Source organism: Mustela nigripes, chromosome 5 (assembly GCF_022355385.1).
Source record: "Mustela nigripes isolate SB6536 chromosome 5, MUSNIG.SB6536, whole genome shotgun sequence".
NCBI classification, from domain to species: Eukaryota; Metazoa; Chordata; class Mammalia; order Carnivora; family Mustelidae; genus Mustela; species Mustela nigripes.
In genome coordinates, this window is record NC_081561.1 from 71,035,909 (window position 1) to 71,044,373 (window position 8,465).

Genomic DNA, 8,465 nt, shown 5'->3' on the forward strand with positions numbered 1-8,465 from the left:
TGTGAATTTTGGACTTGTCAGCCTCCATAATCATGTGAACCAAATCCTTATCATGTCTCTCTCTCTCTCTCTCTCTCTCTCTAATTGTGTGTGCATGTGTGTGTACGTGTGTCCATTTTAAAATAAATAAGTCCTAATAAAGATCAAATGTGAAGAAACACATGATTACCAATTAGTCAATGTCAAGTAAAATGGCATCCTAGGTTCATTTTGGAATTAATACACTTGTCATAGAAATATGTTTAGATGTTCTTTATGAGTCCTGCTACTGTTCATTGTATCTAAATTCATCTCATCTTTTCAATTACAATTATAAACAATGACTTAAACTTTAAAAAGGCTGACCCCAGAAAGCTCAAACAGAAAAACATATGCACATGAACTGAGAACAATAAGCCTTTTTTTTTGAAAATTACTTACTGGGTGCTCACTCAGCAGCACATATACACAAAACTGGGACAATACAGAGAAGAATACTATGGCCCCTGCACAAGGATGACATAAAAATTACTTATTGGACATCTTATATTGGGTACTGTGTTAAGCATGAGTAACGTAAAACTTGTAGAAGCACAGTTCCTATCTATGGTAAGTCAGATTTTCCAAAAATAGCAGTAACAATACATCTTAACCCTCATGCTCTTTTACTATATAATTTTTATATTCCTCCTATTGAGAGGCAGAATCTGTCTCCTTCTCTTGAATCTGGATGACCTTTTACCTCAACAAACATAGTATGTAAGAAGTAATATGATGTGATTTTCAACAAAAGAATATAACAATGCTATGTTCTTCCGCCTTACTCTCTTGAGACACTTACTTTGGGGGAAGCCAGATGCTATGTAAGCAGTCCAACAACCCTAAGACTTCTATGCTGAGCCTAAACTACATATGGAAAGGAAGATGGCAGCAGAGTAGGAGGACCCTAAACTCATTTTGTCCCATGAATACAACTAGATAATCATCAAAGCATCCTAAAAACCCCAGAAATTGAGCTTAAGTCTGGCTCAACAAATTCCACAACTAAAGATAGAAAAGAGGTCATTCTGAGGAAGGGAGGGAATGTGGAGACCTGGTTTGGGAGAGAAATGGATTATGGTCACCACAGTGGGGAGGGACCAGAGCTGCAGAGAAGGATATACGGAAAATGAATTCCCAGAGCAAGTGACTTAGAAAGTGAGAGTGGCCAAATTTCATGAATTCTTGCAACCTGTGGAGCTTACAGCCTGGAGTTCTAAGGTCAGTGGGCTTGGCTCAGGGAAGCCCCAGAGGTTTGGGGGCTGTTCTTGGAGAAAAGACAGGGCGACTGACCTGCAAACCTACAGTGTGACAACTGTAAAGATGTAAAGAACATCTGGGGTACATGGTGGAGAGGATATTTGCTCATCTCAGAGTGTGTTCCAGGGAGGCAGCATTCACAGAGACTTCTCCAACAACAAAGGAACTGGCAGGTGCAATTTACCCATCTTAGCATAAGCACAGGGCCACATGCGGGAACCAGGATAGCACTATTCACTTGCTTAAGACAAGCCCTGCCTTCACTGAGATCCAATGGAATCACCCTTTCCAGCAATGCTTGTCTCAGTCTCAGTGTGGTGGGCCCCTCTCCCAGAAGATCAGCCTAAACCACTGCCCATAAGTGTCTCCCAACCCAGGAGTTATTCAGGGCCTCAGCTGCAGTGGCGGTAACAGTTCTTATTTCACAAACACACAAGAGCATATTTAGTTAAAACTCCCCACATTTAGGCCAGGGACCAAACACTACCCACAACAGACAGAAAACCTCTCTAGATGACTTGTGTGAAGGATAAAATAGCCAGACCAAAACAGCAGAGCATACACAGCACAACTGGAGACCTAAAGCACCAGGCCCTGGGAAGCAGGGGGACACTGAACTGCAAGGAACTACAAGGCCTCTTCTCCATAAGGACATTGCCCTCAAGAAAAGGAGATATAGCTGACTATCCTAACACAGAAGTTGGCACAGAGATTTAGACAAAATGAGAAAACAAAGAAATTTGTCCCAAATGAAAGAACAGAACAAGGCCACAGACAGAGATCTAAGTATAACAGATATAACATACCTGATAGAGAATTTATTTTTTCTAAAGATTTATTTATTCATTTTAGAGAGAGAGGGAGAGCATGAGTGGGAGGGAGGATAGAGGGAGAAGAAGAGAATTCTCAAGCAGACTCCCCAATGAGTGTGGAGCCTACTGCAGGGGTCAATCCCAGGACTCCACGATCATGACCTAAGCCAAAATCAAGAGTTGGACACTCAACCAACTGAGCCACCCAGGCACCCCAAAGTAATGATCATAAAGATACTCACTGGATTTGAGAAAAGAATGTAAAACATCAGTGAGACCATTAATACAGAGATAAGGCATACCATATTAGAGATAAAGGGCTCAATAAATGAAATGAGAAACACACTTGATGGGATGAACAGTAGGCTGGAAGAAGCAGAGGAAAAAACTGGTGACCTAGAAGACATAGTAATGGAAAGTAATCAAGATTAACAAAAGATGGGGCACCTGGGTGGCTCAATGGGTTAAAGCTTCTGCCTTCAGCTCAGGTCATGATTGCAAGGTCCTGGGATCGAGCCCCACATTGGGCTCTCTGCTCAGCAGGGAGCCTGCTTCCCCCTCTCTCTCTGCCTGCCTCTTTGCCTACTTGTGATCTCTGTCTGTCAAATAAATAAATAAAATCTTTTAAAAAAAATGAACAAAAGGGGGGGAGTTATATAAGTAAAATGATAATAGACTTATGGAACTCAGTGACTCCATCAAACATAATAATATCCACATTATAGAAGTCCCAAAATAAGAGAATGAAAGGGGAGGGCAGAAAATGTATTGGACGATGTAAGAGCTGAAAACTTCCCTGTTCTGGGGAAGGAAACAGATATCCACATCTGGAAGGCACAAAGAACCCCATCCTCCAAAAAAAATCAACAAAAGCAGATTTACACCAAGACATATGATAATTAAAATGGCAAAATACAGTAATAAAGAAAAATATTAAAAGTGGCAAGGCAGAAACAGAGAGAAAGGAAGGAAGGAAGGGAAGAGACAATTACATACAAGGGGAACACCGTGAGGGCATCAAGGGATTTTCAGCAGAAACTTTCCAAGCCAGAGAGAGTGGCATGATATACTGAAAGTGTTGAATAGAAAAAATCTGTAGCCAAAAAAACTAGCCAGCAGGGCTATTTTTCAGAACAGAAGGAGAGATAAAGAGAATCCCAGACAAACAAAATTTAAAGGAGTGGTCATGAGACCACTAAATGGTTCTGCAAGAAAAACTAAAGGGGACTCTTTAAATGGAAAGGAAAAATAAAAAGTGACAATATAAAGGCAAGAAAAGCATAAGCAGTAAAAATTGATTTTTTTTAAATACCAGTAAAGAAAATCACAAAATAAAAGTATGTAAAAGATGACATATACCTAAAAGTAGACAAGAATGGGTTCAAAATTAAATGACTATCAACTTAATATATATAGACTGCTATATCAGATGTTATACACAATCATAATGGTAACCACAAGTCAAATCCCCTAATAAACTTGCAAAGAATAAAAAGAAAGAAATCTAAATATATCAGTAAAGAAAACCAGCAAACCATGAAAGACAAAAAGGATCAGTCAAAATCTTCAGAAAGAACCACAAAACAGGTAATAAAATAGCAAAAACATGTATCAATAATTACTTTGAATGTAAATGGACTAAATATTCCAATTAAAAGACATAGGATGAAAATGGGGCCAAAAAAACAAAAACAAAAACAAAAAACCACCAGGGCTCATTTGTATGCTGCTTACAAGAGACTCATTTTAGACCTAAAAACACCTGCAGATTGAAAGTGAGGGAATAAAAAATATTTATCATGCAAATGGATGTCAAAGAAAGGGGGCAATATTTATATCAGATAAACTAGACTTTGAACAAAGACTGTAACAAGAGACAAAGAAGGACATTATATAATAATAAAGGGACAATCCAACAAGAAGACATAATTGCAAATATTTATGCAATACAGGAGCACCAGAACACATAAGTTGAAATATAGTTTAAATATAAACTACTTGATAATAATACAATGATAGTAGGGGACTTTAAATCCACTTACATCAATAGACAGATCATCTAAAAAAAATTAACAAGGAAACAATAGCTTTGAATGACACACTGAACCAGATGGACTTAACAGATATATTCAGAATGTTCCATCCCCAAACAACAGAATACACATTCTTTTCAAGTGTATATGGAACATTTTTCAGAACAGATCACATTGGGCCACAAAACAAACTTCAGCATATTCAAAAAGATCAAAATCAGACCACGCATATTCTCTGTCCTTAAAGATATGAAACTAAAAGTCAGCCACAAGGAAAAAAGTCTGGAAAGACCACAATACATGGAAGTTAAATAACACACTAATAATTAATGAATGGGTCATCCAGGAAATCAAAGAAGAAATTTAAAATTATGTGGAAACAAATGAAAATGAAAACACAAAGGTTCAAAACTGTCGTGATATAGCAAAAGCAGTTCTAAAAGGGAAGTTTATAGTGATACAGGCCTACCACTGGAAGCAAGAAAAATCTCAAATAAACAATCTAAACTTACAACTAAAGGAGTTAGAAAAAGAACAACAAATGAAGTCTAAAACCAGCAGAAGGAAGGAAACTATAAGATTAGAGCAGAAATAAATGATACAGAACTAAAACAAAAAACAAACAAACAACAACAACAACAAACAATAACAGAACAGGTCAATGAAACCAGGAGCTGGATAATTGAAAAAAATCAATAAAATTGATAAATCTTTAGATTTATCAAGAAAAAAAAAGAGAAGTGACCTAAATAAACAAAATCACAAACAAGAAAGAAGCAATAACAGGCCCACAGAAATACAAACAATTATAAGAAAAGATTATGAAAATCTCTATGCCAACAACTTGAAAATCTAGAAGAAATGGATAAATTTCTAAAAACATATAATCTACCAGAACTGAAACAGGATAAAATAGAAAATTTAAACAGAATGATTATTAGCAAATAAATTGAATCAGTAATCAAAAAATTCCCAACAAAGAAAGTTCAGGACCAGATGGTTTCACAGGCAAATTCTATCGAACATTTAAAGAAGAATTAGTACTTATTTTGTTCAAACTACTTCAAAAAATAGAAGAAGGAAAACTTCCAAATCATTCTGGAGACCAGCATTACCCTAATACCAAAACCAGAGAAAGACACCACAAAGAAAGAGAACTACAGGCCAATATCTCTGATGAATATAGATGCAAAAATCCTCAACAAAATACTAGCATACCAATTCCAACAATGCGTTAAAAAACAATTTATCATGACCAAAGTGGGATATACCTCTGGGTTGAAAGTGTGGGTTCAATATTCACAAATCAATCAACATGATACATTACATCAATAAGAGAAAGGATAAGAATCATATGATCATTTCACTAGATGTAGAAAAAGCATATAACAAAGTACAATATCCATTCATGATTAAAAAAAAAAAAAAACCTTCAACAACAACAACAAAACAAAATCCCTCAAAAAAGTAGGTTTAGAGGAACAATATCTCAACATAATAAAGGTCATAGATGAAAAACCCACAGCTAACATCATCCTCAATGGGGAAAAACTGAGAGTTTTTCTCCTACTAAAGTCAGGAACAAAAAAAAAAATGATGTCCGTTCTCACCAGTTTTAGTCAACATAGTATTGGAAGACCTAGCTACAGCAATCAGACAGCAAAACCAAAGTAAAAGCATACAAATTGGTAAAGAAGTAAAATTTTCATTATTTGCACATGACATGATACTATGTACATAAAACCCAAAAGACCCCACCAAAAAACTGCCAGAACTGATAAGTGAACTCAGTAAAGTCACAGGATACAAAATCAATGAGCAGAAGTCTGCTGCATTTCTGTACACTAATAATGAAGAAGCAGAAAGGGAAGTTTAGAAAATAATCCCATTTATAATTGCACTAAAAACTGTAAGATACCTAAGAATAAACCTAACCAAAGAAGTGAAAGACCTATACACTGAAAACTATAAAACACTAATGAAAGAAACTGAAGATGACAAAAAGAAATTGAAAGGATATTCCATGCTCATGGATTGAAAGGACAAATATTCTTAAAATATCTACCCTGCCCAGAGCAATTTACCCATTTAACACAATCCCTATCAAAATACCAACAGCTTTTTTCAGAGCTAGAACAAACACCCTAAAATTTATATGGAACCATAAAAGACCCCAAATAGCCAAGACAATCTTGAAAAAGAAAAGCAAAGCTGGAGGCATCACAATTTCAGACTTCAACTTATATTACAAAGCTATAGTGACCAAAATTGCATGGTACTGGCACAAAAATAGACACACAGATCAACAGAACAGAATAGAAAGTCCAGAAATAACTCACAACCTTATGGTTAATTAATCTTCCACAAAGAAGGAAAGATAATCCAATGAGAAAAAAGATAGTCTCTTCAACAAATGGTATGGGAAAACCTGGACAGCAACATGCAAAAGAATGAAACTGGTCCACTTTTCACACTATTACACAAAAATAAACTCAAATTATATTAAATACAATTAATTAAATACAATTATATTAAATATAATTTAATTATATTAAATTAAATGAGACTTGAAACCATAAAAATCCTAGAAGAGAACACAAACTTCTCTGACATCAGTCATAACAAATTTTTTTCTAGATATGCTCCTTGAGGCAAGGGAAACAAAACAAAAAATGAACAATTGGGATTACATCAAAATAAAAGCCTTCTGCACAGCAAAGGGTACAATCAGCAAAACTAAAAGACATCCTACAGAATGGGAGAACATATTTGCAAATGACATATTTAATAAAGGGTTAGTATTGAAAATATATAAAGAACTTACACAATTCAGCACCAAAAATATGAATAATCCAATTTAAAAAAGGGCACAAGACATGAACGGATATTTTTTCAAAGAAGACATCCAGATGGCCAACAAAAACATTAAAAGATGCTCAAAATCACTCATCATCAGGGAAATACAAATCAAAACTACAATAAGCTATTACCTCACACTTGCCAGAATGGCTAAAATCAACAAAAGGGGTTGGAGAAGACATGGAAAAAGGGCAACCCTTTTCCACTACTGGTGGAAACGCAAACTGGTGCAGACACTCTGGAAAACAGTATGCAGGTTCCTCCTAAAGTTAAAAATAAAACTACCCTACTATCCAAAAATCATATTCCTGGGTATTTGTGGCAAAGAAAGCAAAAAACATTAATTCAAAGGGATACATGCACCCCGATGTTTATAGCAGCATTATTTATAAGAACCAACATGCAGAAGCAGCCCAAGTGTTCATCAATTGATGAATAAAGAAGAGGTGGCATATACATATACAATGGAATATTATTCAATCATAAGAAAGAATGAAATCTTGCCATTTGCAGCAACATGGATGGAGCCAGAGAGTATAAGTTGGTCAAAGACAAATATACTATATAATTTCACACATATGTGAAATTTAAGGAACAAAACAAACAAAAAGGAAGAAAAAAGAGAGTGAGGCAGTCAAAAAACAGGCTCTTAACCATAGAGAACAAAGTGATGGTTACCAGAAGGAAGGAAGTGGGGGGAGGGTGAGTTAAATAGGTGATGGGGATTAAGAAGGACACTTACTCTGGTGACTGCCAGGTGATGTATGGAATTGAATCATTATATTTTACACCTGAAACTAATTCAACATTGTATGCTTAACTGGAATTAAAATAAAAAGCAAAACAAAACAGAAAAACTAATTCATATGAACAGACCACATAGAGAGATCCTAAGAATATGTGAAGAAAGAAAAAGAGACTCAAACAGCTCCTCCAGTCCCATGTGTCTCAATTTCATCCATGTGAAATAGTCAACTATTATGGACTGAATCATAACCCACACAAAATTCACATGTCGAAGCCCTAACCCCCAGAGCGACTGTATATGGAGATAGGGTCCTTAAGAAAGTAATTACAGTTTAGGGGCACCTGGGTAACTCAGTCCACTGAGCATCTATCTATACCTCAATTTTGGATCAGGTCATGATCGAGGGTCATGGATCAAGCCCTGCTACAAATTAATCTCTCAGCTTGGAGTCGGGTTGAGATTCTCTCTCTTCCTCTTCCTCTGCCCTTCCCCCTGCTCATGCTCAAGCTCACTCTCTAAATAAAAAAAAATAAGTAAAATCTTCTTTAAAAAAAAAAAAAGTAAGTAAGGTTAAATGAGGTCATAATAGAACTGGCCCAACAGAACTGATACCTAGATACCAGAAATCTTTCTTTTCATACCTGCACAAAGCAAAGGGCATGTGAGAACACAGTGAGAATCAAATGACTGCAAGCCAGGAAGAGAGACCTCATAAGAAACCCACTCTGCTGGCAC

General features: G+C 36.0%; 1 non-coding gene across 1 annotated transcript; it reads left to right on the plus strand.

Moving 5' to 3' along the window:
* The first annotated feature begins 423 nt into the window (after window positions 1-423).
* On the plus strand, window positions 424-530 carry LOC132018855 (U6 spliceosomal RNA). Its single transcript, XR_009404634.1, has one exon. It is a non-coding gene; the product is annotated as a U6 spliceosomal RNA (small nuclear RNA).
* Window positions 531-8,465: the final 7,935 nt, after the last annotated feature.